At 38.7% G+C, this 15,981-nt stretch overlaps 2 non-coding genes across 2 annotated transcripts; both read right to left on the bottom strand.

Moving 5' to 3' along the window:
• Nucleotides 1-4,285: 4,285 nt before the first annotated feature.
• Nucleotides 4,286-4,392, bottom strand: LOC112714008 (small nucleolar RNA R71). The gene has a single exon (XR_003158966.1). It is a non-coding gene; the product is annotated as a small nucleolar RNA R71 (small nucleolar RNA).
• A 10,810-nt stretch (nucleotides 4,393-15,202) lies between these two features.
• Nucleotides 15,203-15,310, bottom strand: LOC112713379 (small nucleolar RNA R71). The gene has a single exon (XR_003158352.1). It is a non-coding gene; the product is annotated as a small nucleolar RNA R71 (small nucleolar RNA).
• Between the last annotated feature and the right edge of the window lie 671 nt (nucleotides 15,311-15,981).

Below are 15,981 nucleotides of genomic sequence, written 5' to 3'. Positions count from 1 at the left end.
CAAAGGGCATTTGCAGAAGGAGTTTACATGAGCGAGACAGGGCATCACATAAACACTCAAGCCAGGCTCGGATAACTAGTGAAGACAGCTGCCTATATTGCACCCAGGAATCACAAGGTATGAAGAAGTGAAGGATGAATTAGCACGAGAAGAGAGACAAAGGGTGGAAGAGAGTCATGAATCAGTGAGGAAGGCACTTGAGGATTGGAAGCAAGCAAGATTGGCGCGGATGCGAGGAAATGCAAGAGAACACAAGGAGGACAAGCAAGGAAAAGAGCATGGACGGCCACAAGAGTAAAAGGTGGTGAAGTTCCTTCTTTACTCCATCTTTTTCTATGCTTTAAATAAGGAAGATCTTATATGAAATAGAACATGCTTCCATGTTAGTTTGAACCTTTTCAATTATGCATTTTAAGTTTAATTGCTTAGGTCTATGATTTCTGGTTTAAGTGTTACTGCATCATACCATTACTTATTGTATGCTTGTCTTTTAAATCAAATGAAAAAGAGAATGATTGTGTTTTAAATAGACCAGAGTGGAGTTCATAATATGGAAGTGCATTCATGAGTCTTTGGTGTGATCATAAGTTAGCTAAGTTGGTTCAACCATAAGGTGGGAATGACAACTATCTGGCCTGACTATACTTTGAATATACCCATGAGACTAAGTAAATAACAAGATCCTAATAAGAGAAAGGGAAAGAACACTTAAAGTGAAAAACAAAAGAAAAAAAGTAAGCAATAAGGCTAGGCACCAATGGTTTTAATCTTGAGGCATGTGTCTGTGGTGTTCCTGTGTGATGGATTTACTTGGATGAATAAGCTCTTAGGGGTGCCTTATCACTTGGTAACTTGGGTTAACTAACTCGGGATTATCAGCTGAAAATCCACTATCAAGAGTAACCCTCACTACAGAGCATTTAGTAACCCAAAGAGGTGCTGGACACCAAGGTCTCAAGAAGGAAAATAAATGAACCAGATGCCTGTGGTGTGTATGTATGGGGGAGAGACTTGAGGGAGTAAGTCCTTAGGGGTGTCTCAACACCTAGCACCTTGAACCAACTAGTTCGGGAGTGTTGGCTGAAAGCTTATCTTAAAGAGTTTCCCCCTTACAGAGCACTTAGCTTGAAGAACACAAATAAGCCCTGGAATGACAATAAAAGGATCAATAAAAGTCTCATGGGATGTAAGCAAAATCAGTGTTTTAAGACATGATAAAGGTCTGAAAGCCACTAATGGAATGAACCTAAGTTCCTATGCATGAAACCACCATAAAATCAGTGACATGACTTCCACAAGAATGACCCATTTCTCTTGGCATTCCATTTATCATTCTCTTGTTCCAGTACTTGCTTAGGGACAAGCAAGCTTTAAGTTTGGTGTTGTGATGCCAGGGCATCTTGGCCAGTTTCACTGACCTTTTCTTTACTGTTTTTAAGGTAGTTTCATGCATTTCCTTAGGAAATAAGCTAGTTTTGGGTAGATATTCACTTACACCTTGATTCAAGCATACATTGTGAATTTTACATGATTTCATGAGGATTTTGCATGAGTTTAATAACAAATTGTATGTTTCATTACCCATGACTTGGACTAGAACTTTGATGCACTCTATTGCTTGATTTCAGGACCAAAGGAAGCAAGGAAGAACCACTTAGCAGTCACGTTAATCTAATTAACGTTAACACTAATGTGGAATGGGAGGTAACTTGCAAAGTTAATGAGAAAAGTGATTGCCAATAACACTCTCGAAGCCATCATTGTCCACGTTAAGAGTCACGTTAACTAAGTTAACGTGAACTCTAACGTGAAGAAGGGACTTTGAGCCAATGTTAGTGACACTTAACATTATCACTAATGTTGGCCAATGATCATAAGTGGCCACGTTAGAGTCCAAGTTAACTTAGTTAACGTGGCCTCTAACGTTAAAAGGGGGAAGGAAGCCAACGTTAGTGACACTCAACATTGTCACTAACGTTGGCCTAAGGTGCAATGTCCCACATTAACTCCCACATTAACTTGGTTAACGTCGGAGCTAACGTAAGAGGCAAGGGTGGTCGACAACGTTAGTGACACCCAACATTGTCACTAACGTTGGAACCAACCACAAAACCCCAAGGAGCCACGTGAACTTCCACGTTAACTTAGTTAACGTGGAAAGCTAACGTTGACGAGTGAAAGATGAGCCAATGTTAGTGGCACTCAACATTGTCACTAACGTTGGGGATGGCTAAGAATGGCCACGGTGTAAGCCACGTTAACCTAGTTAACGTGGACTCTAATGTGAGACATAGGGGCACATTGGAACGTTAGTGACAATGTTGAATGTCACTAACGTTCTCAAAGGTTGGCAAGGCCACGTTAGAAGCCACGTTAACCTAGTTAACGTGGGCTCTAACGTGAGGCAAAGGGGTACATTGGAACGTTAGTGACAATGTTGAGTGTCACTAACGTTCTCAAACTCATACTTTCACTAAAACGTTAACACCCCTAACGTCCTGATCTAAAGTCTCTGCCCACTTCACACTTTCTCTCTGCAAGTAAAAACCAAGCCCAAATAAAGAAGAGAACTGCTTCAATCTCAAGATCCAAAGGCCCAAGACTTGAAGAGCCTACTAGAAGCTGAGAAGAGTAGTATATATAGGAGTAGCTTTGAATTATTTTAGGAGTTCTGAAAGTTGGACAATAGCACTACTCTCTGTATTTTACTCTTCTAGTTCCATGATGTATTCTCCATCTTTGTTTTCATTTTCTAGAGCTATGAACAACTAAACCCCTTTCATTGGGTTAGGGAGCTCTGTTGTAAGTTGATGGATCAATACTAATTTTCATTATTCTTCTTCTATCTTTTCTCTTGATTTTACTTGAAAGCTTTCGATCTTCATCCCATTAGGTAGTTATCTTGGAAAAGAAGCTATTCAAACTTGGATCTCTTCTGAGCCTTGAAAGAGGAATGAAGAGATCAAGCTAGAAATGCTTTCTCATGCTGGACCAAATTGGGTTTGGATGGATATGTGACTATAATCCTCTCAATACTTGATTTGGGAAATGCATGTGGTATAATCAGTGACCACACTTCATCTCTTCTCATGAGCAATTGACCAAGGAATTGGCTATTAATCAAGATTTGAGAGATTTAATTGCAAGAAATTGTAATTCAATCAATTAAGATTGCTAAGGAGATCAATGAGTGCATTGATTGAGGAAGAGATGAAAATGAACTTGATCTGGAGAATTGCAACATCTCCTGCGCCCAATGAACTCCCCAATTCTGATCTCACCCATTCTATTTAATTTCTGCGTTTACTTTCATGAGCAAACACCCCATTCCCAATTACAATTCTGCAATTTACTTCCAGTCATTTACTTTCAGCCCTTTAATTATAGCATTTACTTTTTCTGTTATTTACATTCCTACCATTTCATTTTCTGCAAATCTCAACCCAAATTCTGAATTCGCTCAACTAAAATGTTCTTCTAATTAAAGTTGCTTGATCAATCAATCGCTGTGGGATTCGACCTCACTCTATTGTGAGTTTTTACTTGATGACAAATTCGGTACACTTGCCGAAGGAAATTTGTTGAGAGACAGTTTCCACATGCATCACACACTAACAATCACTCTAAGAAGAATAACCTCTTCATTTTATCTCTTGCTGCATGGTTTGTTAGTTGTATGACAGGGAGAAGAGGGGGAACCTCAACTTCCTTCGATTCAGAACCTGAGAGAACCCTCTGGAGATTAAGGAGGGAAGCAAGAGGGAAAGGAGTTGTTGGTGCTAAGGAAGAGGAATAGTATTTTGAACCCAACATGGAAGAGAACTTGGAAAACAATCATGAAGAAGAAGCTCACAACCATGCTAGAGAAGGCCCTGCAAATCATGCTGGGCAATAAAGGAGAGTTCTAGGCTCCTACATCAATCTAAAACTTTGAACTAAAACCCCAGCTCATCACCCTTGTGGAAGTAGCATCCAGAAGCCCACCATACATGCCAACAACTTTGAACTAAAACCCCAGCTCATCACCCTTGTTTAGAACAACTGCTCATTTGGAGGAAGTGCTCAAGAAGACCCCAATCAACATCTAACCACCTTCCTGAGAATTTGTGACACTGTGAAGTCTAATAGAGTCCAACTGAATGTCTATGGGCTACTGTTGTTCCCTTTTTCACTCAGGGACAAGGCATCCAAGTGACTCGAATCCTTTCCAAAGGAGAGCTTGACAAATTGGGAAGATATGGTGAACAAATTTTTGGCAAGATTCTATCCTCCTCAAAGAATTAATAGGCTGAGATCTGAGGTGCAGACTTTCAGGCAACAAGATGGTGAGACTCTCTATGAGGCATGGGAGAGGTTCAAGGACTTAACAAGAAGATGCCCACCAGATATGTTCAATGAATGGGTTCAACTTCACATCTTCTATGAAGGTCTTTCCTATGAGTTAAAGAAGGCTGTAGATCATTCATCAGGGGTCTCTCTAAACAAGAAGAAAACTATTGAAGAAGCCATAGATGTCATTGAAACAGTAGCTGAGAATAACTACTTCTATGCCTCTGAAAGAAGTAACACTCAAGGAGTAATGGAGCTGAACCACATGGATGCATTGCTAGCTCAAAATAAGATGATCACCAAGCAGCTAGCAGATCTCACCAAGAAGGTGGAGGAAAACCAAGTTGCAGCAGTCATCACTTCATCACCAACTCAAGAAGGAGTGAATATAGGAGAAGGTGACTGGGAACAAGCCAACTATATTGGAAACTCACCTAGACAAATCCATGACCCATACTCCAAAACCTACACCTCTGGATGGAAAAATCGTCCCAACTTTGGTTGGGGAAATCAACAAGACCAAGGTCAAGACCAGAGATGCCACAACTTCAACTCCAACAACAATGCAACTCACCAACATACCTCACAGAGATCCTATCAAAACCCACCTAACCCTAATCCATCATCACTAACGGACGATAGACTTTAAAAAATTGAGACTCTACTTGAAGATTTATATAGAGAAGTCCAAGACAACAAGGTGTTTAAGGAAGCAGTGCGAGCCAATATCAAAAACCAAGGAGAAAATATTAAGAGACTGGAGTCCCAAGTAGGGTATCTATCTCAACAAATTCCCAAACCCACTAATGGATTTCCTAGTGACACAGAGAAGAATCCAAGAGGAGAAACAAAGAAAGTAAGGTGGGAAGAGTGTAAGATGATCACCACAAGTGATGAGAGGAGTATGAATGAAGTAGAACACCGCTAAGACAATCAAAAGGGAAACCAGGAAGAAAAGAGCCATGCACCTCAACCTACACTCAAGGAAGAGCTGAAGAAGAAGGAGACACTTGACCCATATGCACCCTTTCCCCAAAGGCTTAAAGGTGGTGTAGTAAGGAGGATGTATTCAAGATTCCTCGACTTGTTTGCATCTCTTGATGTAAATATACCATTTATTAAAGCCCTCCAGCAAATGCCTTCCTACATAAAGTATATAAAGGAGCTAGTAGCCAGAAAAAGTTATTTGAAAGGTGGACAAACAATAAAGATGAATAGGGATTGCAGTGCTCTCATTCAACCAGGGCCACCCACAAAGAGGAAGGATCTAGGGAGTTTCCATATTCCCTGTACCATAGGAGAAATAATGATTGATAAAGGACTCTGTGACCTGGGAGCGAGCATCAACTTAATGCCTCTATCTCTCATAAAAAAGCTTTAAATTAATGAGCTAACACCCATAGATGTAATCATTAAGTTGGCTGACAAAACTAAAAAACAGACAATAGGAGTGGTTGAGAATGTGATAGTGAAGGTTGGGAACTACTTCCTCCCCACAGACGTTGTTGTCCTGGAAATGGATGAGAACCCTATTTACCCCATCATTCTGGAAAGGCCATTCTTAGCCACAGCCAGAGCACTCATAGATGTGGAACGAGGAGAGCTAGTGTTGAGAATACATGATGATCAGCTTACTTTCAATGTTTTCAACCTCTCACAAGAAGCAGATCATGATAACAAAGAACTGATAGAGGAGCCAAACAAGGAAGCACAAGCACCACACATAAGGACTCCTATGGTTAACAACCAATGTGATCAGAAGGAGCAACAGCCAAGTGTAATCCAAAAGGAACCAGACCCACCAGAATCACATGAATTAGACAACAAAACCATTCTCAAAAAGGAAACCACAAGGAACAAGTTAGCATCAACAGACACAAGAAAAAAGGTCCCAAGGGGATGGAAAAAGAAGAAAATCCCTACAGAAGATTTCTCACTCGGAGATTAAGTGGTCTCTACATACTTCCCATCTATACCACCTCACCTCCCCACTATTCCATCCCAGCTACCTCCAGTGTACACGATCAACAAAATCTTGTCCCTAGAGCATATGGAGCTTATCAACAAGGCCAATCGACATATGTTCACTGCAAGGGGGGAAGATTTCAAGCACTATCAGCCACCTTGACAAGGACCAAACGTCAAGCTAATGACGCTAAAGAAGCACTTCATGGGAGGCAACCCATGTTCTATACCCTCTCCTTTAATTTCTAATAGTAGTAATAAGGCAAATTTCATGGATTTTTCAATCAATTTTGACGACCAATATAAGACCCCTTTACATGCAGCATATAGTACATGATAAGTTTGGTGTTCAAGGCACACTAAGTGGGCTTGAACATACTTTATGAGGTAAAACTATTCCCCAAACTTGTTGCACCATATGGTCACAAACAAGTTTGGTGTACCAACATTGCATGCATGAGAAATTTAGTGGTTGATTGATTTGCATTCATGGAAAGCATTTAGTAAAAAAAAAAACAAAAGAAAAAGATTTTTTTTTAGCTAGCCCACACCTTAAGTTTTCCCACCAAAAATTTCATTTAACCATTTGCATTCCCTTTTTCTTTTTTTCGTGTATAGGGAATCAAAAGGGACATTGATGGTATTTGATAGGACAATTAAGGAAGGGAGATTCGGCCACTATACCAAGGAAATCTCACACTTGTCTTCAAGGGGAATATCTTTGGAAGTGTTGTCATGCAACATTGGGAGTTGGATAGCTTGGGAAACCAAACCAAAACCCTCATAAAAGAGGTGATCCTTGTGCTCATTTAATACCAAACTCCAACCGTCCACTATCAAACAATACCATCAATCCACACCCTTCAATCATTTGCCATCTTCCTATATAAACCCTTTCACACAACCTCTCCGTACACACTTCTTACTCTCATTCCTCTCCCTTCCTTTTCTTGAATACACATACTTCATCCTCCTCCAAAAAGTTTCACACACAATCTCCTAGCCACGTCTAGTAAACCGCAACCACTCATCAACCATCTTGCATGGCATCATCAAGTTCCAAGAGGCAAAAAGGAAAGGAGCCCATGGAGCAACCTCCTTTCGACGCCGGGAGATTCAAAACTGCCTTCCATGAGCTTCAATATGAACGGATCAAGAACAAGAAAATATTGCCAGAGTTGACATTCCAATTCAATGAGGATGAATACCCTAAAATCAGAGAAAATATTTCACAGAGGAGTTGGCAAAAGCTCACCAATCCATAGATAAAGATAAATGCAAACCTCATCAAGGAGTTCTATGCAAATACAGTCAAAGAAGATAGCACTAAGGTCCCCGCCTTCAAAAGTTATGTAAGAGGAATAGAGGTGGACTTCAGCCCCACTGCTATAACAAGGACTCTTCAACTGAAATCACCACATTTTGATGAGCTTAGCTATCAAGTAAGAATAAGTAATGCCCCTGATGAAGATGAACTTGAAGAAATCGTGAGTGATATGTGTGTTATTGGGTCTGATTGGGAGAGATACTCGGACAAGAGGCCGAAGTTCATTAGGAGAAGAGACTTTATCCCATAAGCCAAGGGATGGTTTGAGCTAGTGAGGAGGTCTATCCTTCCAGCCGCAAACAATTCTGAGGTCAATATAGCTCGAGCCACCATGGTACGTTGCCTAGTGAAGGGTGGAAGCTTCAATGTGCATGAGATTATAGCTGAAGGAATCCAGGATTCATCCGAGAAGAATGATCCGGGCGCTAGACTTTGGTACCTCAGTACCATCCTGAGACTATGCATGAAAGCCAAGGTGGTGTTCGAAGACAACAATCCACAATGGGTAAATCCTGGAAGGTTATTCGCATTCAAACGCATACACTATGTGACACCTGCTCAACAACAAAGAAGACCTTGGGATAGGGAAAAGAACTGCACAAGAAGAACCCCACCTAGAAGAACCTCACCAAGAAGAACCGCAACAAACAGGGCACTAGCAAGAAGGACAATTTGATCCGACCAATATAAATCTGTATCACATCAAGGAAGCCATTGAGTATATGGCAAATAGCTATATGGAGGGACAAGAATAGCAACTACATGTCCAAGCTCAAAGGATGGATCATCAAGAAAAACTACTCTTTAGTTGGATGGATCAACAAAGAGAGTGGTAGAAACAGCAAATGAAGTTACAATAGGAGCATTACTCCCAGCTCACCCAAGCCATCAATCAAGTGTCCAAAAGGCAAGAAAGCCAAGACAAATGCCTTCAAGAACTCAACCAACACCAGATGGCTCAGATGAAAGCATTCAATGAATTCAGTGTGCTCAATGAAGGAAGGCAAGTGCATCGAGAAGAATTCATCATAAATACTCTGGCCAAGTTAAACTATATGACTGGGCATATGCATAACTTGCACCCTGCCATCCCAAGTTATGAGGCAGTCTGCAAGGACTTAACAGAGCAAGAAAAAGGGAAGGTGAAATAGCAAAAGGAAACATTAAAGAAGAAGATGGAAGATGCTGGTTTCTGGAAAAAACTGATAGGAAAGCGCAAAGGGAATGGGGACTCAAGCAATCAAGGAGGATCCCAAGACAAAGGAACATGATCATTTCAGGTGGTAGAGTCCTTTTTCTATCTAATTCACAGCTTTAAATAAGGAAAATCATGTATGAAATAGAACATGCTTCCATGGTAGCTTAGGATTTTTAATTATGCATTTAAGTTTTTCATTGCTTAAGTTTATGTTTATTGAGCTTAATGTCTCTAGTGTTCACTTCCATCTTTCTTACTGTATACTTGTCCTTTAAGTTAATCAAAAAGAAGATGCTATGAAAAGAACAAGAGTGGAGTTATTTCGTGAAGTAGGTTCTGAATGTGTGTGGTAGGATGATTAGTAAGCTAAGTTGGTTCACCAAACAAGGAAAGAAGGCAACTATCTATCCTGAATCCTATGCTTGAAACACATCCTATGAGACTAACTAAATAATAAGATCCCAATAAGAAAATAGAAAGAGCAATAAAAGTAAAAAGGAAAGAAACACAATAAGAAACAATGCTAGGAACCAAGGGTTTTAAGATTGAGGCATGTGTCTGTGGTATTCATGTGCAAGGGATATGCTTGGATGAATAAGCTATTAGGGATGCCTCATCACTTGGTAACTTGGATTAACTAATCCGGGATTATCAGCTGAAAGTCCACTATCAAGAGTGACCTTTGCTACAGAACACTTAGTAACCCAAAGAGGTGCTGGATATGAAGGTCTCAAGAAAGAAAAATAACAAACCATGTGCCTGTAGTGTGTATGTATGAGGGAAAGAGACTTGGGGGAGTAAGTCCGTGGGGGTGTCTTAACACCTAGCACCTTAAGCCAACTGGTTTGGGAGTGTTGACTGAAAGCTTAACATAAAGAGTGACCAAGAAGGGAAGATCAACAATTAAGAAGTCTCAAAGGATGTAATCAAGAGAGTGACCAAGGATTTGATAAAGGCCTGAAACCTAGTAAAGGAAAGAACCTAAGTTGCTATGCATGAAACCCCATAAACCAGGAATTCTACTTCTATATTATCTTCTTGCTCTTTCATTCATTCTTCCTATGTTTTAGTACTTGCTTAGGGACAAGCAAGCTTTAAGTTTGGTGTTGTGTAGCCAGGGCATCTAGGCTAATTTCACTGACCTTTTCTTTACTGTTTTAAGGTAGTTTCATGCATTTTCTTAGTGAATAAGGCAAGTTTTGGAAGAAAATACACTTACACCTATATTCAAGCAACTATTGTGAATTTCACATGATTACATGAGTATTTTGCCAGAATTGAATGATAAATTGATGATGCATAATCTCATGACTTTGGCTAGAGCTTTGATGCACTTTATTTGCTTGATTTCAGGACAAAGGAAGCAAGGAAGAACCACGTTAGTACTCACATTAATCTAGTTAACGTGACCACTAACGTGAAATGGTAAATAGCTTGCAACGTTAAGGAGAAAAGTGATCACCAATAACGCCCGCGAAGCCATCATAAGCCCACGTTAATGTGGTAGTTAACGTGGAGACAAAAGAAAGCTCCAATGTTAATGGTAAACGTGAACACCACTAACGTTCCAAGAATTGGCAATGAGCCACATTAAGAGTCACTTAACTTAGTTAACGTGAACTCTAACGTGGAAGAGAGGAACAATGCCAACGTTAGTGACACTCACCTTTGTCACTACCGTTGGATCAACTAGCATTTCCCACGTTAGTGGTCACGTTAAGACCACTAACGTGAAAGTTAATGTAGAGCTGAGATTGATGAGCCAACGTTAGTGACACTCACCTTTGTCACTAACATTGGAAGATGGCATTACTACCACATTAGTGGCCACGTTAACTTAGTTAACGTGAGCTCTAACGTGGAGAGTAGGGGCACTTTGAGCGTTAGTGACAAAGGTAAGTGTCACTAACGCTCTCGAAGGTGAGGCATAACCATGTTAAGAGCCACGTTAGTTACACTAACGTGAACTCTAACGGAGGGACAAAGGGTTATAAGCCAACGTTATTGGGAAAGGTAAGTCCCAATAATGCTAGCGAAGATTTACAAAGGCAACGTTAGTGGTCACGTTAGTGCCACTAACGTTGGAGTTAACGTAGGCTATGTGGGGTTGGAACGTTAGTGAAAATTGGGATTACCACTAACGTTCTCGAACCCACAATGTCACTTAACGTTAACTTCACTAACGCCCATGCCTAATTCATACTTCTCTGCAAGCTGGGCCCACTAAAGATTGGAACTGCTTTAACTCAAGATCCAAAGCCCACATCCAAGACTTGAAGAACTCACTAGAAGATCAAGAGGAGTAGTATATATAGGAGCAGTTTTGAACTATAGAGAAGCTTAGCACTTTAGAGAACTACTCTCTGTATATTTACTTTTCTGCACTTTTAGCTGGGATGTATTATTTTCTACCATTTTCCATTTCTAGAGCTATGAACAACTAAACCCCTTTCATTGGGTTAGGGAGCTCTATTGTAATTTGATGGATCAATTATAGTTTTCATTCTCTTCTTCTTTCTTCTCTTTTGATTTACTAGAAAGCTTTCGATCTTAATTCTATTGGTTAGTTGTCTTGGAAAAGAAACTCTCCATAATTGGATCTCCTCTGAGCCTTGGAAAAGGGATGAGGAGATCATGCTAGAAATGCTTTCTCATGTTGGACCAAATTGGGGTCTGGGCGGATATAGTGACATGTAATCCTCCCAACACTTTGATTTGGAAATACATGTGGTATAATGAGTGACCATACTTCATCTCTTCCCATGAGCAATTAAATCAAGGAATTGGGCAATTGTTCAAGCTTAGAGAGATTGGATTACCAAGGAATTGGAATCTAATCACCTAAGATTGCCAAGAAGATCAATAGATGCATTGATTGAGGAAGAGATGAAAATGAACTTGATCCAGAGAATACAACATCTCCTGAGCCCAATGAATTCCCCATTTCTGATCTTACCCATTCTCTTTATTTTCTGTCATTTATTTTCATGCTCATTACCCCAAATCCCTATTTAAGATTCTGCACTTAATTTTCTGTATTTACTTTTCCGTCATTTAATTTTCTGCAATTCTTGAACTACACTTTGTTTAGCTCAACTAGCATACTCTTCCAACTAAAGTTGCTTGACCAATCAATCCCTGTGGGATTCGACCTCACTCTATTGTGAGTTTTTACTTGACGACAAATTCGGTATACTTGCCGAAGGGAAATTTGTTGAGAGACAAGTTTTCATGCATCAATCACTTGAGATCATTTTGCACATTTGGGAAGGCTGGCCATTCGGCCATGCCTAGACCTTTTTCTCTTATGTATTTTCCAACGGTGGAGTTTCTACACCTCATTGATTAAGGTGCAGAGCTCTGCTGTTCTTCGTGGATTAATGCAAGTACTATTGTTTCTCTTTCAATTCATGCTTACTTCTTCTCCAAGATATACTCTCATACTTAATTCAGTTAAGTCAGAATGAAGGGGTGACCCGTGACAATCACCCACTATCTTCGTTACTCACTTAGCCAAGATCCGCGTGCCTGACAACCACATGCAGTCTACATGGTGTTCAACGTAGTCATTGGACGACAGCCGGAGTATAGTCTCTTGGGTCTCTGATCCACGGACCGAGCCCGTGAGGTTAGAACCTTCGTGGTATAGGCTAAAATAAATTGGCAGCATTCTTGAGATCCGGAAAGTCTAAACCTTGTCTGTGGTATTCCAAGTAGGATCTGGGATGGGATGACTGTGATAAGCTTCAAACTCGCAAATGTTGGGCGCAGTGACAGTGTACAAAAGGATAGAGAGATCCTATTCTGACATAAGTGAGAACCGACAAATGATTAGCCGGGCGGTAGCTGTACCTGGTATTTTTCATCCGATACGAGAAATCCAACAGTTGATTAGCTGTGCAGAAACTGTACTTGGACCATTTTCACTGAGAGGATCATACAGCTTACCATGGAAGGGAGCACGCATGATTGGATGAAGACAATAGGAAAGCAGAGGTTCAGAAGCAACAAAGCATCTCCAAACGCTAATCTGAAATTCTCACCAATGAATTACATAAGTATCTTTATTTTATTTTATGTTTTATCTATCTTTTAACTATCAAAACCTCATAACCATTTGAATCCGCCTGACTAAGATTTACAAGATGACCATAGCTTGCTTCAAGCCGGCAATCTCCGTGGGATCGACGCTTACTCGCGTAAGGTTTTATTACTTGGACGACCCAGTGCACTTGCTGGTTAGATGTGCGGAGTTGTGAAAAGTGTGATTCCAATTCCATACACCATGTTTTTGGCGTCGTTGCCGGGGATTGTTCGAGTTTGGACAACTGACTGTTCATCTTGTTGCTCAGATTAGGTAATTTTCCTTTACTTTATTTTCAAAAAGTTTTCAAAAATCTTTCAAAATTTTTCTTCTTTTTCGTTTTTCTAAAGATATTTTCGAAAAAAATAAATAAATAAATACAAAAATTTATAAAATCATAAAACCAAAAAAATATTTTGTGTTTCTTGTTTGAGTCTAAAGTCAATTTTTAAGTTTGGTGTCAATTGCATATTTTTGTCAAAATTTTTTTCGAAAAATTCATGCATTGCATTTTTCATGATCTTCAAGTTGTTCTTGACAAGTCTTCTTGTTTGATCTTCATATTTTCTTGTTTTGAGTCTTTTGTTGTTTTTCATATGCATTTTTGAATTCATAGTGTCTAAACATGAAAATTCTCTAAGTTTGGTGTCTTGCATATTTTTCTTTTCTTGAAAATTTTTCAAAAAATAAGTTCTTGATGTTCATCATTATCTTCAAAGTGTTCTTGGTATTCATCTTGACATTCATAGTGTTCTTGCATGCATCTTTTGTTTTAATCCAAAATTTTTATGTCTTGAGTCATTTTGTTGTTTTTCTCTCTCGTCATTAAAAATTCAAAAATAAAAAATATCTTTTCTTTATTTCTCTCATAAATTTTGAAATCTTTGGGTTGACTGAGTCAAAAAATTTTAAAAATAAGTTGTTTCTTGTTAGTCAAGTCAAGATTTTAATTTCAAAAATTTATCTTTTCAAAAATCTTTTTCAAAATCAAATCTTTTCTTTTTTTTTCTTTTAATAATTTTGAAAATTCTTTAAAATTAATTTTCAAACAAATCTTTTTTCCTACTTTTATCTTTTATTTTTGAAATTAAGAGTAACAATTAATGTTTTGATTCACAAATTTCAAGTTTGTTACTTTCTTGTTAAGAAAGAATCAAACTTTAAATTTTTAAATCATATCTTTTGATTTTTTATGAGTCAAGTAATTAATTCTGATTTTAAAAATCAAATATTTTTCAAAATAAATTTCAATCATATCTTTTTCAAAATCAATTTCAAAAATCTTTTCTAACTTCTTATCTTTTCAAAATTGATTTTCAAATCTTTTTCAACTAACTAATTGATCTTTTTGTTTGTTTTACTATTTCCTATCTTTTTCAAAACCACCTAACTACTTTTCTCTCTCTAATTTTCCAAAATCACCTTCCTCTTTTTCAAAATTCTTTTAATTAACTAATTGTTTCAAATTTTAATTTTGATTTTATTCCTTTTCTTAATTTTTGAATTTTAACTAATAATTAAAATAAAAACAAAAATATTTTTGTACTCTTTTAGTTAATATTCGAATTCCCTCTCTCTCATCTTTTTCTATTCATTTATTTATTTACTAACACTCCTCTTCATCTCAAAATTCGAACCCTCTCTTCTCCTCTGTGTTCGAATTTTTCTCTTCTCCTTCTTCTATTCTTTTCTTCTACTACTCACATAAAGGAATCTCTATACTGTGACATAGAAGATTCTTCTTCCTTTTTGTTTTCATCTTTTTCATATGAGCAGGAGCAAGGACAAGGACATTCTTGTTGAAGCGGATCCTGAACCTGAAAGGACTCTAAAGAAGAAGCTAAGAGAAGCTAAAGCATAACAATCCAGAGAAAACCTTACAGAGAATCTCGAAAAAGAAGGAGACATGGCCGAACCCAACAACAATGCAAGGAAGATGCTTGGTGACTTTACTGCACCAAATTCCAACTTTCATGGAAGAAGCATCTCAATCCCTGCTATTGGAGCAAACAATTTTGAGCTAAAGCCTCAATTAGTTTCTTTGATGCAACAGAATTGCAAGTTTTATGGACTTCCATCAGAAGATCCTTTTTAGTTCTTAACTAAATTCTTGCAGATCGGTGATACTGTTAAGACCAATGGAGTTGATCCCAAGGTCTACAGGTTTATGCTTTTCTCTTTTGCTGTAAGAGATAGAGCTAGAATATGGTTGGACTCTCAACCTAAAAATATCCTGAACTCTTGGGATAAGCTGGTCACGGCTTTCTTAGCCAAGTTCTTTCCTCCTCAAAAACTGAGCAAGCTTAGAGTGGATGTTCAAACCTTTAGACAGAAAGAAGGTGAATCCCTCTATAAAGCTTGGGAGAGATGCAAGCAACTGACCAAAAAGTGTCCTTCTGACATGCTTTCAGAATGGACCATCCTGGATATATTCTATGATGGTCTATCTGAATTGTCTAAGATGTCATTGGACTATTCTGTAGGTGGATCTATTCACCTGAAAAAAATGCCTGCAGAAGCTCAGGAATTCATTGACATGGTTGCAAATAACCAGTTCATGTACACCTCTGAAAGGAAAGCTGTGAGTAATAGGATGCCTCAGAGGAAGAGAGTTCTTGAAATTGATGCTCTGAATGCCATATTGGCTCAGAACAAAATGTTGACCCAGCAAGTCAACATGATTTTTCAGAGTCTGAATGGTTTGCAAAATGCATCCAATAGTACTAAAGAATCATCTTCTAAAGAAGAAGCTTATGATCCTGAGAACCCTGCAATGGCATAGGTGAATTACATAGGTGAAGCCTATGGAAACACCTATAATCCCTCATGGAGAAATCATCCAAATTTCTCATAGAAGGATCAACAAAAGCCTCAACAAGGCTTTAATAATGGTGGAAGAAATAGGTTTAGCAATAGCAAGCCTTTTCCATCATCCTCTCAGCAGCAGACAGAGAATTTTGTGTAGAGCCCCTCTAGCTTAGCAAACATAGTCTCTGATCTATCTAAGGCCACTTTAAGTTTTATGAATGAAACAAGGTCCTCCATTAGAAATTTGGAGGCACAAGTGGGCCAGCTGAG

Source organism: Arachis hypogaea, chromosome 9 (assembly GCF_003086295.3).
Source record: "Arachis hypogaea cultivar Tifrunner chromosome 9, arahy.Tifrunner.gnm2.J5K5, whole genome shotgun sequence".
In the NCBI taxonomy this organism is placed as follows: Eukaryota; Viridiplantae; Streptophyta; class Magnoliopsida; order Fabales; family Fabaceae; genus Arachis; species Arachis hypogaea.
The sequence above is the reverse complement of the archived record's forward strand: the minus strand, read 5'-3'. Positions and strand labels throughout refer to the sequence as shown.